The sequence below is a fragment of the Notamacropus eugenii genome, chromosome 1, assembly GCF_028372415.1.
Source record: "Notamacropus eugenii isolate mMacEug1 chromosome 1, mMacEug1.pri_v2, whole genome shotgun sequence".
Taxonomy (NCBI): Eukaryota; Metazoa; Chordata; class Mammalia; order Diprotodontia; family Macropodidae; genus Notamacropus; species Notamacropus eugenii.
The window spans coordinates 492375646-492389334 of record NC_092872.1 but is presented as its reverse complement, the minus strand read 5'-3'; the positions used below and the strand labels follow the sequence as shown (position 1 = coordinate 492389334).

The window sequence follows — 13689 nt, the reverse complement described above, 5'->3', positions numbered from 1 at the left end:
GAACTAGAGGGAAGTCTTCAATGCACATGAAAAGCTTTACAAAATGTACCAGCAAAATGAGAGGGTGGGAAGGGGTGGGGTTGGATGGAAGCCACTGATTTTCTCCTTGTTGCTTAAAGTATCTTTTAACTGCCTCCTATTCTGATAACCATCCCTTTCCCAACTACAAATGCATGAATTATTACAACTTATAAAGGATGCAGAAATTCAAAAAATTGGGTTCAACTGATTATTTGGATGCATTTTAATGAGTGGTCATTCAAAATGAAGAGAGGTATAGTGCTTCCAAAAATAATAATAATATGTTATTTCACCTTTCCCTCATTCCCCTTTGCTCTATTTTAAGACTTACTAGAACATTGTGCAAAAAGAAAGCAGTTTTCAGTATCACATTGATCTCTGAATAGACAGATAGATAGAGAGATGTATTAGGAGAGGAGTACATTCATTCTAATCTGCTTCATTGAGTGAGTGACTGAAGGAAAAGACCTGTGAAAGTCTGGGAAGATGAAAGTCTTTTTCCTCACCATAGCACTAAGCCTGTTCTCTATCCTCCAAGCTCCCAAGTCATCCCCTTCTGAAGAACGATTTGGGGTGAGACTTCATTGGGAGATCTTGTAGATTAGAAGGAGAGATGTATGGTAGCAAAAGACTGTCATTTCAAAATTTGGGCCCCACTGGGTTCCTTTAAATCTGGGTCTGTAAAACCTCATCCTGCTTCATACTACAATTTTAGTGCTATAGATTCCATTAGAAATCTTGGATTGAATCTATGGGAGAAAGACAATGCAGGAAGTAGATCCCAAGGAATGAATTTCACTATTCTCTTGCTTTAATTTTCTCTGCCCAGAATGAATTGGAAATGGGGGATATGATTTAGTTGAATTTATCTTTGCTAATGGCCATTCAGAGTAAGTAATATTCTTGAGTTAGGTCTCCAAGAATTCAAAGTCTCTTCCTTTAGGGATTCAGTTTGCCTACTTTCATGTCAGTCATGTCAAAGTGGGCCAGCTTGCTAGGTTTGGGTTCTCAAGGCTAGTTCACTTCCACCTAATGACTTCTTCCTACAAAACTGTACTTTGTGTATGTTGTCACCAGGTCTATGGTGGTCCCTGGGTATGCTCATGCATGATTTTTGCCTCAGAGCTGTGACTGTATTCAGAGATAGGGATGAAGATTCCGATGATTAGGAGATATCTGTGGAGGGTTTGGGTCCTATTACTCCCTCATTTTTCTTCCTTCACGTTCTAGCTATATATTATAATTTCCTCTAGGATACTTACTTTATAAAGGCTATTGTGACAATGAAGAAATCGACAAGATTATGCCTAAGGACGTGTCACCCTTGACAATCACCCACCTTAGTGATGGTGATCTGGAGATACACACTGCCCTCAAGGAAGTAGACTGCCCAGAATTGTCCTATCACCCTGTTTCATCTTTATCTCTGCTATTTTAGGAACACAGCTACATCTTATCACCTGATATCCTCTGTATACCTAATCTGACCACACACAACATACATATTGTGTTAGAGTTAGTGTTAGAAGTTAGAAGGTTTAGGTGAAGTTTAGAGTATATACATACATACATACATGTCTGTGTATATGTACATATGCAAATACATATGTATATACACATACAGGCTTACTTTCCCAGCAATGAATGAAATGCTTACAGTGCACTCGTTGACTGTTTTTTTTTTTCTGATTCACTGTCTAGCTGTTAGTCCCGACATGGCTTCAGGCCACATCTAAACTTTCCTTATTCCCCTGTGGATGCCTTTGTTCCATGTAGTTCACTACATAAGTTATCCTAGGTTATATACTGTAGCTAGCTCATACTGTGTATCTTTCTTCATTTCCTTTGGGGTCACTTGGGTTTGGACCTCTTAGAGATCATGGTGTTCCTTGATCTCTAGCTCTATAGATTGACCCAGAGAATGTTCAATATTTAAAAGATGGGTGCTTAGTCATATAGTCTTTTCTATGAGTGAGAATAATCAGATCACAGGCTGTAATACTAATCTGCTTCTGGACATTCTCCTATGCTTGTCACATTGAGAACTAGGTCAGGAATGAATGAATCAAATCACCTTTCCTGACTTAAATGATATATAAACTTGTCTTCCTTTTGTTTCCAGCAAAACCATTCATATGCATTCTGTTTTCCAGCAAACATGGCAGGTGTGAAAAGATTAAAGGAACATTAAAGAAAACACACACACGTGGGCTATTTTCCGTGGGTAGGTGCATCAAATATACCATATTTAAGGAATCCCAGTCAGAAACCTGGCTATCATAAAGGTGGTCAATCAGGCTCAAGCAAAGGTTGGGAATTGAGACTTTCCTTTAGTCTCAGAATCCAAAGGCTGGGTTGTCTGGATAATATCTATGAATTTGCATGCTTTTTCCATGGCATGAAGTGAATTAGTGAGTAGGTTTATCTGTCTGAAGGCATGGCTGACAAAATTCCTGGGTGTGAGGGACTGGAGTAGCAAAGTCAGGTTAGGTAGTTACTCTTATGATCTACTTTGGAAAATCACAAGAACACTTCTTTAACTTCTTTCCCACTGTTAGATATTTCATTGGCAAAAATATTTTCTTGAATATTCTTCTTGGGATTCATAAGTCATTTAGAAAAATATCTGTCACAATAGGGCTTATTAACACTTTAAATATGATGACTATCCGGAATACTTCTTTGGAGAAAGGGGAAGACATGCAGATATGGGGCACTGCAGCTGTTACTTGCTTGGGTTCTTGGGATTACAGTTCTATAGAGAAGGGACATATGCAAAAATAAGTCATCTGTGTCACTGTTTTTTAAAATGCATTTTTTCCTTTCCATACTAGGGAGGATTGAGCTTGAATCATTTCCCAGAGCCAGGAGACTGACATCATGCTGGTGCTGTCCTCATTCAACAAACATTTATTAACCAACTCCAGTGTTTAGAGCATTGTGCTCATCATTGAGGGAGGGACAAAATTCAAGTTCAATGTAATTCTTGCCAAAGGCACAAAAACAGACACCCATTTATTCTTACTTCCTTTTTCACTTTGTGCCTGACTTGTGATTTCATTGGTATCAGGAACTTTCAGTAAGGAAACTCCCTGTATCAGGACAGATTGGCATTTGTTCTGCAAGTTATATTCTTTGAGAGTTGACTGAGGGTATTGAGAATTTAAGTGACTTGCTCATGGTAAACTTGCCAGTATGTCAGCAGTGAAACTTGAACTCAGGACCAACAAACTCCAAGCTTGTTTCACTGTTCACCATAGCATACTATCCCTAAAGCAGCAGAAATACATTACTTTCTTGTCCTCTGTAAAATTAGGGGTTAAGCTGTTTTTTTTTTTTTGTGAATTGAAATTCATATATTTAGTTCTGGAGTTCTTTGATATACACAATATTACATGATAAGTGCATTAGAAAGGTGCCATATCAGATCCAAGGGGATGTTGTCCTGGTCATGGGATCACCCCAGCTCTTTTTAATGATTGTTGAATGCTGCTTCCCACCAAGTATGGGGCCCTTTCCAACAAAGTAAGATCCCAAAGTCTAATATAGTCTCCTCCCAACAGATTTTCCAAGAGGATTAGGGATGCTAAAGGTATACCTCTTCATCATCTCCACAGATGAGGACAAAATCCATGAATTCATTGAGGAGACATCTGTAAGGGATCATTGTATTCTCTTCTGTGAAGGCGAGTTATTTGGCATGCAAATAAGAATTGCCAAACTTGTGGGCAAGTAACATGGGATTCTGTGAATCTCTCCAAGAAAAGAGTGTTAAGATATGGAGCTACTGTTAGAAACTGCTCACCTGGATTCCTCCTGCTTTCCCAGAATTGGCATTTCTAGAAGTAGCAGGAGGGGAGGCATTTTGATACAAACCAAAGCCCAATAAAGTATCGAGTGGATTCCATAAATTCCCTCAAGTTTTTTGCTGTCTGGTAGTTTGATGGCAACACCAGGCTGCCAGTACTGACTGATGGACTCATTAATGAGTCTGTAAAAGGCAAAATGTTGATTTAAACAGTGCAGCAGGAGGAAGAAGACAGTGTGTTTTCATACTTCCCTCTTTCTTCCATCCCACTTCTGGAAATCTGGGGCATTAGGGCTATTTTGTTTTAGTGCATGGTTGGGAGATGTAGATGGGTTTTTCTGTAGAGAGGTAGGTTTAGGGAGTACTTAAAATGGGGCTGAAGGGCATTTGTTGGCAGAAGATAAGAGTGCTGAGCTGCTCCCACATGCTTACTTCTCTCATTTACCTTTGTGCTGACAATTTAACTGACCAAGGGGCAAAACCCAAGGAATTTCACTATAGGAGGTGACTCCTCCAGAAGAAGTGACCAGAAAAGGATTGAGTCAGAATTAACTGTTATTCATTCTGCCCTCTCTCTGTAGGTCCATATGCAGAAGAGAACATACAAGCCTTTCAGGACATTAAGAGTTTTGTCAGCCTTAAAGGTTTTAATGAAGGAAAAATCAATATCCCTGGACAAACTGGTAATAAGAATGAAATTGGTTCCATTTTGCTGCACCCTGTCCCTCTATCCCCTGAACCTTAAAACCTTCCTTTCCCCTCTTTTCTTGTTGTTCCCTTCCCTTAGAAGCTGTTACACACTAATTTCTTTGGAGATCTTGTATAATTGTTTGAATTCTATGGTAGGCAAATATTTTGGCAAATCTATTCACATATGTTTTTGGTTCTGCAGAGTCTTGCACACCAGAATATGATTAAGGTATGTTCTCTTTAAAGACTTCTAGAGAATATTCCAGAACAATCTAAAATCCTCCACTTCACCTGGGATTTAAACATGTGCTTGGTCCAGTTTAACAACGGGAAGATGAACTCCCAAATTATGTCAGAGGGATCACCCTGTTTTGCCCATCTGAAACATTTTTCAGGTTTCTTTGAATTTCTGTCTCAGTCTTTTGTCTTCCTGCATATTGGAAATGTTTTGGTACATCTCCATCTATTGCCAGACATTTCATTTTGAGACTACTGCCTATTGTTTGGTTCTTAGTGGAAGGAGAGAACAACTGGCTCAAATGCATTCTCTTAGGAGAAATAGTGTGAAGAATGGTAATTGTGGAGTCAGTTTTAAGTACCTGTGTGACCTTGAGAAAGTCCTTTCACCTCTCTGGCCTCATATGTAAAATGAATAAGGTTGGTTTAGATCACTCCTATTATCTCTTCAAAGTTTAAATCTAGGATCTTATAATAATTAATGTATTTGAAGATAGTGATGAAATTGTCCTTTATTTTCCCCTCCAAGTTTCTCCAGGGTATCTCTTATGGTCTCTCAAATGCATGATTCAATTGGACAAAAAGTTTATTTGCACCCAAGGTTTCAGGACCATTGAAATCACCCTGTCCACGGTTTTGCACATGGTGGGTTTGCACTTAGCAGTGACTTCTCCCTTTCTGAGGTCACAGAGTTCTAGAGTTAGAAGTTTTCTTTTAGTTTAGCACACTCATTTTTCAGTTGTTGTAAGTCAAACCCACGGAGATCACACAAATGGCCTCTTCAGAAGCAATGAAGCCCAAATGGGAAAGCATTCCCTCTGACTCCAAATCCTCTGCTCTTTCTCACCTATAATGGTGCCTTTCTCTGAACCTCTGGCACCTTGGGCAAGGTTCTTCTAGTTCATTGGAAACTGTCACTTTTGTTCCTTTGTGCAATCCAAGGGACTCATCACTGACTTTATTTTTGATGTTTTCTAGGAGAAGAGGATTCCTTTCCACCTCAGAATGAATGCTGTCCAGGAAATCCCAGTCTAATCCTTTACTGACATGCTGCTGCTAGTGTGTGACTGTTGCTTAAACTTCTCCCTTTAGTCCTTAACCTCTTTCCCCAACTTATAGCATTTTCATCCAATGCAAAATAAATGGATCAGGCATTTGTTTTTGGGTCAGTCTCCCTCTGTTTTTGAAATTTTCTTTGGTGCAATGAATAAGAAGTGGGTGAAAAGTAAATAGATAAACTTGGCTTGGAGTCTATAACCTTGGATTTCCAAATTTTAGAGGAATTTCTATCTTCTATAGGATGTAGTCAAACATTCCATATATATAATACTACAATAACTGTCTGAAAAATGAAAGGGCAATCCATCTTCATAATATTAGGCACAGCAGTAATTTTAGCTAAATTACATATACCTACATATGATATAATAAAGAATATTTGATATATAACATAATTATAACTATATGTTTTAATTATATAAATTTAATTGTATAGGTATTATATAATAATGTACTTGATAAATGACATAAATTAAAGCTAAATTTTAGCTAAAACTGAGTATATATTTCATAGCCCCATAGCTGAGCATCTGAAACCCTTAGCAATGGAGGATGAACTAAGTTTCACAACAGATTTATAAGCATAATTATTCCAAATCATATACCACCCAAACCATAAGTCAGGAATATGTGTTCTGTCTACTTTAGCCCTCCCTGGGAGAGATCTTAATAGCTTCCCAATGTTTCTATCTGACTCCTTCACCATGGAACATGTCATTCTCAAATGAATTTTATTTTGCATTTCATGCTGTTTTCCTCTGGGAATTGGCTGTATTGTTGTTCCTCATAAGTACAAAAATCACTTGTTTTCTCTTTGCTAGCAAAAATTTTTCCCCTCCTCTTATCAAAAAAAATGTCCTGCTTTTCATTGAGTCCATTCAATTTTGTAATAAATGTATCAATTCTCTCACAGCCTCCTCTTTCTTGTGGTCTTTTTCCAATCCTCATTCTTCTTGAATTCCTTGTAGCCTTTGACCCTGTTGATCACCATTTTCTCCTGGTTCTCCTTTTACTTATTCATCTATTCCTTTTCAGTCTTCTTTGCTGTATCTTCTTCCTCGTCACACCACTTATCTTGAATATCCCTAAAGGCTCTATCCTAGTCCATTTTCTTTTTTGTCTCTGCATTGCTTCTATTGGTGATATCATTAGCTCCTATGAATTGGATGATCTCTATCCAGTGCAATGAGCCTGAGTGACTGGGAGAATTGTAGTACCCTTGATAGAAAGTGGGAACTTTTGAAGGCAGGGAGGGGGAGAATAGTGTCACAAAAATCTAGAGAGAAAAGAGTATCAAAGAGAAGAATTAATATCTTTAGAGCTAACAATTTTAATTGAATAATAAGGTTGGAAGCCAGATTGTAGAGAATTAAAAGGAGATGAAGAGGAAAGGAAGTGGAGGCACCTATTGTATATATATTTTTTCAAGAACTTGAGTCATAAGGAAGGAGAGATATGGTATGGTAGCTATGGGAATTGATGAATCAAGTAACAATTTTTTTTGGTGAATGAGGGAAATGGACATATTTGTAGGTAGAAGCAAAACAGATAGTAGTATACAGAGAGAATATGTGAGAGATTATGGATGATAGAGAGGGGCAACCTGCTGAAGGAGATTGTATAGGATGGTATTACTTATGCATGTAGAGAGTTTACTTGGCAAGAATGAAGGTGACATTTTCATGGGAAAGAGGAATGAAGGAGGAAATCATGGCAGAAGGCATAATTGTGAGGAGGAAGGAGAAGAGGTTGTGCTTGGTGAATAGCCTCAAATTTTTCAGTAAAATATAAGGCAAAATTTTCATCTGAGAATGTGGGGTAAGGTGGGACCCAGGAAGGTCTCAAGAGAGATGGAAATGTTTGAAAGGAGCAAGAATCATTGTGGGAGAATGAATTAGTGAGTTAATTAGGGAAGTGTAAAAGGATTGCTTGTCTTTGCAAGGGCTCAATTGAGGATATGTAACATGTATTTGTAATGGACCCAATCAGCACAGTTTCAGACTTTTCTCCAGCTTTTTCTTTGAGACATATATAAGAATGAAGGTAACAGATTGTGGGAGTTATTAAAAACTGAGTCTTGTAAGGGCAAAATAGGCAACATCATAAAGGGGCAAGGGACTAAAGAGATGAGGACAGTGAGGAATTGAAAAAGTCCATCAAGCAATGAAAATGAGGAAAGCAGGAGAATGGAGGTGATGCAAATATGCTGGCCTGGGAAAGAATGGAGGGGTAGATGGATTGGAGGTCTTGATAAAGATGAAGAACAGTGTTAAGGTTTTTAAGGCAGAAAAGAAATAGCAACAGGTTATGCTCAGATAAGGAGATTTAAGAATTCATGATCATGGAAGTAGAGCATTTGTAGGTGATGACAAGATTAAGAATATGGCCGACTTTGGATGTGACTGTGATGGAATAGAGGAATATGTTATGTGAAATGATTGTAAGATTAGGTTGTTTCAGGGAATATCAATATGTATATTGAAGTCCCTTAGTACAAAGTTAGGGGTAGAAGATGAGAACATGCTGAACTCATTGAGGAGAATGTCTTGAGGAGAATATCTTGGGCATTAGTAGATAATAACTAAAAAAGATTGATTTAGTGGGAAATATGGATTGAGTGAACCTCAAAGGAAGAGGGGTTACTACATGATAGAGGCAGTGGAAGAACCTTGAAACAGCATTGGGGACCAGGATTATTTCAACTCCCCCACCTGAATCAGTGAGTCAGGGCAAAAGTGTAAATGGTGCTACCCTTGTAACATTGTCATTATAATACTGTTCTTATTGCATAAATTATTTTCCTCCATCTGCCCACACTCCTGTATCATTTCATACAAGACTTCTGAGGTTTGCTAAAACCTTGAACTTTACATGGTGCTCTGTGGAATGGTGTTTTTCTTCTAGCAGGAGGCAGGAGATCACCTGATGGAATGGTGTCCTCTCTTCTTACCCCAAAGGTGGGAAAGTGATGAGTGATAGGAAAGCAGTTTTCCTCTTCCCCTACAGGGCTGGAAACCAAGAAAGCAATATGTTTTGATGGAATGAGTCCCTCTCCCCTCACCAAAAAGGCAGGAAAATGGAACTATACAATGAGATTCCTCTTCTTTTTATAAAAGGTTATTGACTAGACAAGAAACCTAGTGTGACCGAATGGAGTTTCTCTTTTTCCCAACAATGGCTGAAGATGAGTGCAATGGATTGGCACCCTTTCTCTTCAACAGAAAAAAAAAGGTTGTGGTGGAATGATTTCTTTTCGTCTTTCCTCAAAGGCAAAGAAAGAGACTAGTTTATGATGGAATATCCTTCCTCCTCCGCTTGTGGGAGGCTGAAGTCCCCCTATGAGACCTGAAGTGATGCAATAGCAACCTTTTCCCTTCACCAGAAGACCAGAACAATGGAATGGTGTTTGTCCTTTAAAGGACATACAATTATTCATATATTGCTTTTGGCCATTGCATGTCTGGACCTCATGGATTTCTTATCCCTTGTTCAACAGATACTTTGACTGGGCTCCTCATTCCCAATTCTCCCATTTTCTAACTTGACTTTTTTTCCTTTAACTTAACAAACTGACATTCCCATCTCTGTTAATACCCTTCTTTTGTTTCAGACTTCTCTCTGTTTGCTCATTGGTTCAAATAACAAAAGTATCTGCCTAGGTTCTTTCTGTCTCATTGAAATCCTGCTGTGAGGACCTTTATACTGCTCTGTCCTTAGTCCTAGTGTTATGGGGAAGATGGGTGATATTTTTTCAAGAAGGTAGGTCAACAAAAGTAAGGGCTAAAATTCAGGAGACATATTTGAGGAACATTCCTGTGATCAATCTGGATGGAATAGGAAAATCATGTTGGAAACAGTGGAGGTCCAAGTATAGCAAATAAATTAATTTCTTGGAAAGACTTAGGGTTATTCTTCGACTATAAATTTAAAATGAATTATCAATGCAAGATAGCTACTAAAGAACATTGAATAATCTTTAACACTTCAGATGATCTTGGTGTGATTTGGGTTTTCCCTTGGTGCCTATTATAAACCTTTGAGGACAGCTAAATAGTGCAGTGGTTAGAGTGCCAGGTGTAGAGTCAAGAAGGCTCATCTTCCTGAGCTCAAATCCAGCCTCAGACAGTTATTAACTGTGTGACCCAGGGCAAGTCACTTAACCCTGTTTGCCTTATTCTCTTTTGTAAAATGAGCTCCAGAAGGCAATGGCAAACAACTTGAGTATCTTTGCTAAGAAAACCCCAACTGGGATCATGAAGAATTGGACATAACTGAAAAGACTGAACAATGAGAAAAACATCAGTATGGCAACAAAATGGCAACAACAGCCGCAACAACCACTCCCACCCACCACCACTGTCATCACCACAGCAACCAACAGCCACAACAACCACAACCACAAAATGAATGGATCTAGGTTAAGATTAGAAGTGGCTGAATGGGATAAATCTTTTAGTTGAATTGCTCAGATAGGTATTTTTTGTTTAAGACATATAGACAAATAACAGGTATGCATGTCTGCGGTATCCGTTGTCTCCCTAGGCAGCTCATTTCATTTTTGGATGTTTGTAGCACCAATGCAATATTCAAAGTGCCCATGGCATCCATGAATATCACAGAGCAATTTTGAACTGAGAAGCACAACAGACTCTTCACATGGAATACAGAACCAAAACATTTACTCAGGCACCAGAAAGACAAAACCATCAGAGTAAGAAAAATTCAAATGCAATAACAATGCAGAGGACAACACCATCCCTAAACCTTCCCCCTGGTAGGCTTCCCACAAACCAGGGTCCTTAAACGAATCATAAGCAGGCTTCCCTTCAACACATCACAAACAGGCTTTCCTTAAACAAAATACCCTTCTCACACTCCCAGCCAGCTGCAAGCTCTCATGACTAACTTCCTCCCAGCTCTGCTCTAGCTCTGCCTCTTCCTGTTTCACCCATTCAGCAAACTCCTCCCACCACAGGTTCCACGTGACTCAAGCTCATGTGACTCAGGCTTCCATGTGACCCAGGGAGGTTACAGGGGCCTATTTATGAATGAGAAAGATCTTCCCATTTTAAATTATCATTACAATCGTTAGCATTGCTAGAAAGTTTTTCCTCAAATCCAGCCAAAATCTGCTTCCCTGAAACACTCATTGTTCCAAATTTAATCTTCTGTGGACAAGTAAATACAATTTATTTAATTCCTCTCCCATACCACATCTTTTCAAGTGCAGGAAAAATTCTCATATTCTCCTAAGTTTCTTCTTCTGACTAACCATGGCAGTTCTTTTAAGTGATCCTTGTGTGTCATGGTTTTGTGTCTCTTCACCATCTTGGCAGCCTTCTTCTGGATATGCTCTAGCCTGTCACTGTTAGGTAGCACTCAGAACTGAACACTGTAATTCAGATGATATTAGACAAGGGCATGGCAGAACATGAATATTATCTCTCTTATACTTGAAATGACTTTTTAAAAAAATATATAATTTATTTTTCAGTTTTCAACATTCACTTCCATAAGAATTTGAATTCTAAATTTTCTCTCAATCTCTCCCCACTCCTCATTCCAAGACAGCATGCACCCCATCCACCCTTCCTCCAGTCTGTCCTTTTTTCTATTACTCCCTCCTTCTTCCATCTTCCTCCCCTCTATTTTCCTAGACTTCTAACTTGATTGCCTGTATATCTTATTTTCCAACTTCAAGCTAAAACAATTGTTAACATTCATTATTAAAGCTTTGAGTTCCATATTCTTTCCCTTTCTCCCTCCCTACCCACATTCAGTTAGAAAGCAAGCAATTCAATGTAGGTCATACATATGAAGCCATGCAAAACCCTTCCATAATAGTTATGTTGCAAAAGACTAACCCCATTTCTCTCTGTCCTGTCCTGCCCTCCATTTATTCCATCCTTTTCCTTGCCTTGTCCTCCCACAATAGTGTTTGCTTCTGATTATCCCCTTTCCCAATTTTCTGTCCCTTCTATTATCTTCCCTCTCCTATCCCCTTCCCCCTGTTTTCCTGCAGGGTAAAATAGATTTCCATATCCAATTGAGTGTATTATTCCCTCTTTAAGCCAAATACCATGAGAGTAAGGCTCACTTACTCCCTTTCATCTCCCACCTCTTTCCCTTCATTGTGAAAGCTCTTTCTTGCCTCTTTTATGTGAAATATTTGCTACATTCTACCTCTCCCTTTCTCTTGCTCCTAGTATATTCCACTCAACAGTAAATTTTATTTTTTAGGTATTCTCCCTTTATATTTAGCTCACCCTGTGCCCTTTATGTATGTGTGTGTGTGTGTATGTGTGTATGTATACATACGTATATATGCACATACACAATACACCCATGTACATATACATACCTACACATATGTAATATACACATACATACACACCCATACCCACCTACATATATGTAGTCCCTTATAGCCTTTCTTGTTTACCATTTCATGTTTCTATTGATTCTTGTATTTTCTATTCAGCTCTGATCTTTTTAACAAGAATGCTTGGAAGTCCTCTATTTCATCGAAATTCCACTTTTTTCCCCCTGAAGTACTACACTCAGTTTTGCTGGATAGGTGATTCTTTGTTTTAATCCTATCTCCTTTGACCTCTGGAATATCATACTCCAAGCCCTTCAATCCCTTAGTGTAAAAACTGCTAAATCCTGTGTTATCCTGATTGTATTTCCATAATACTTGAATTGTTTCTTTCTGACTGCTTGTAACATTTTTTCCTTGACCTCGGAACTCTGGAATTTGGCTGCAATGTTCCCAGGAGTTTGCCTTTTAGGGTCTCTTTCTGGAGGTTATTGGTGAATTCTTTCTTTTTCTATTTTACCCTCTGGTTCTAGAATATTAGGGCAATTTTCCTAGATAATTTCAAGGAAGATGATGTTTAAGTTCTTTTTTCGATCATGGTTCTCAGGTAGACCAATAATTTTAAAATTATCTCTCCTAGATCTATTTTCCAAGTCAGTTGTTTTTCCAATATGATATTTCATGTTGTCTTCTATTTTTTCATTCTTTTGGTTTTATTTTCATAATTTTTTAATTTCTCATAAAGTCATTAGCTTCCATTTGTTCCATTCTAATTTTTAAAGAATTATTTTCTTCTGTGAGTTTTTGAACCTTCTTTTCCATTTGTCCAATTCTCCTCATTGGCTTTTTGGACCACTTTTGCCATTTGGGTTAATCTATTTTTAAAGGTCTTATTTTCTTCAGCTTTTTTTGGGTCTCCTTTAGTAAACTGTTGACTTGTTTTTCATGATTTTTTCACATCACTCTCATTTCTCTTCCCAATTTTTCCTCCACCTCTCTTACTTGCCTTTCAAATTTTTTTCTAAGTTCTTTGATGGCGCCCAACTGTACTCCCCTCTTACCCAGGAGAAATAGCTTTCTCACTGACCTTTGAAGGTGTCTTTGGCATTTGTGAGTTGAGAAATCTGGAAACTATGGCAGCTGCCTGGGATTCAGCACCATGAACCTGTTCCAGTTCTGTCTGTGCTGTGCAGCCCATGCTGGGCTGTGCTCTGCTCCACACCCAGTGTGATATAACCTCCCTGTTGGCCTTCCAGGCTGTCTTGTGCTAGAAATCTGCTTCACTCTGTCATTTTATGGCTTCTGCCACTCTAGAATTTGTTTAGAGTTTTTTTTTTTTTTTTTACAATTTTTTAAGAGTTTTGTGGGGAGAGCACTAGCAGATCCATGCCTTCTACTCCACCATTTTGCCAATTATGACTCTTACAGGCTAGAATTGTCTCAGTTTTTAAAGACAGATTGCAATGCTACCTCATGTTGAACTGGAAAACCCCTAGAATCACTGAATCTTTTTTCACATGAACTGTTATACAAAATTTCTCATCTTGTCATGTGA

General features: G+C 38.4%; 1 pseudogene; it reads left to right on the top strand.

Moving 5' to 3' along the window:
* Nucleotides 1–507: 507 nt before the first annotated feature.
* Nucleotides 508–4747, top strand: LOC140518548 (late lactation protein B-like; annotated as a pseudogene).
* The last annotated feature ends 8942 nt before the right edge of the window (nucleotides 4748–13689 follow it).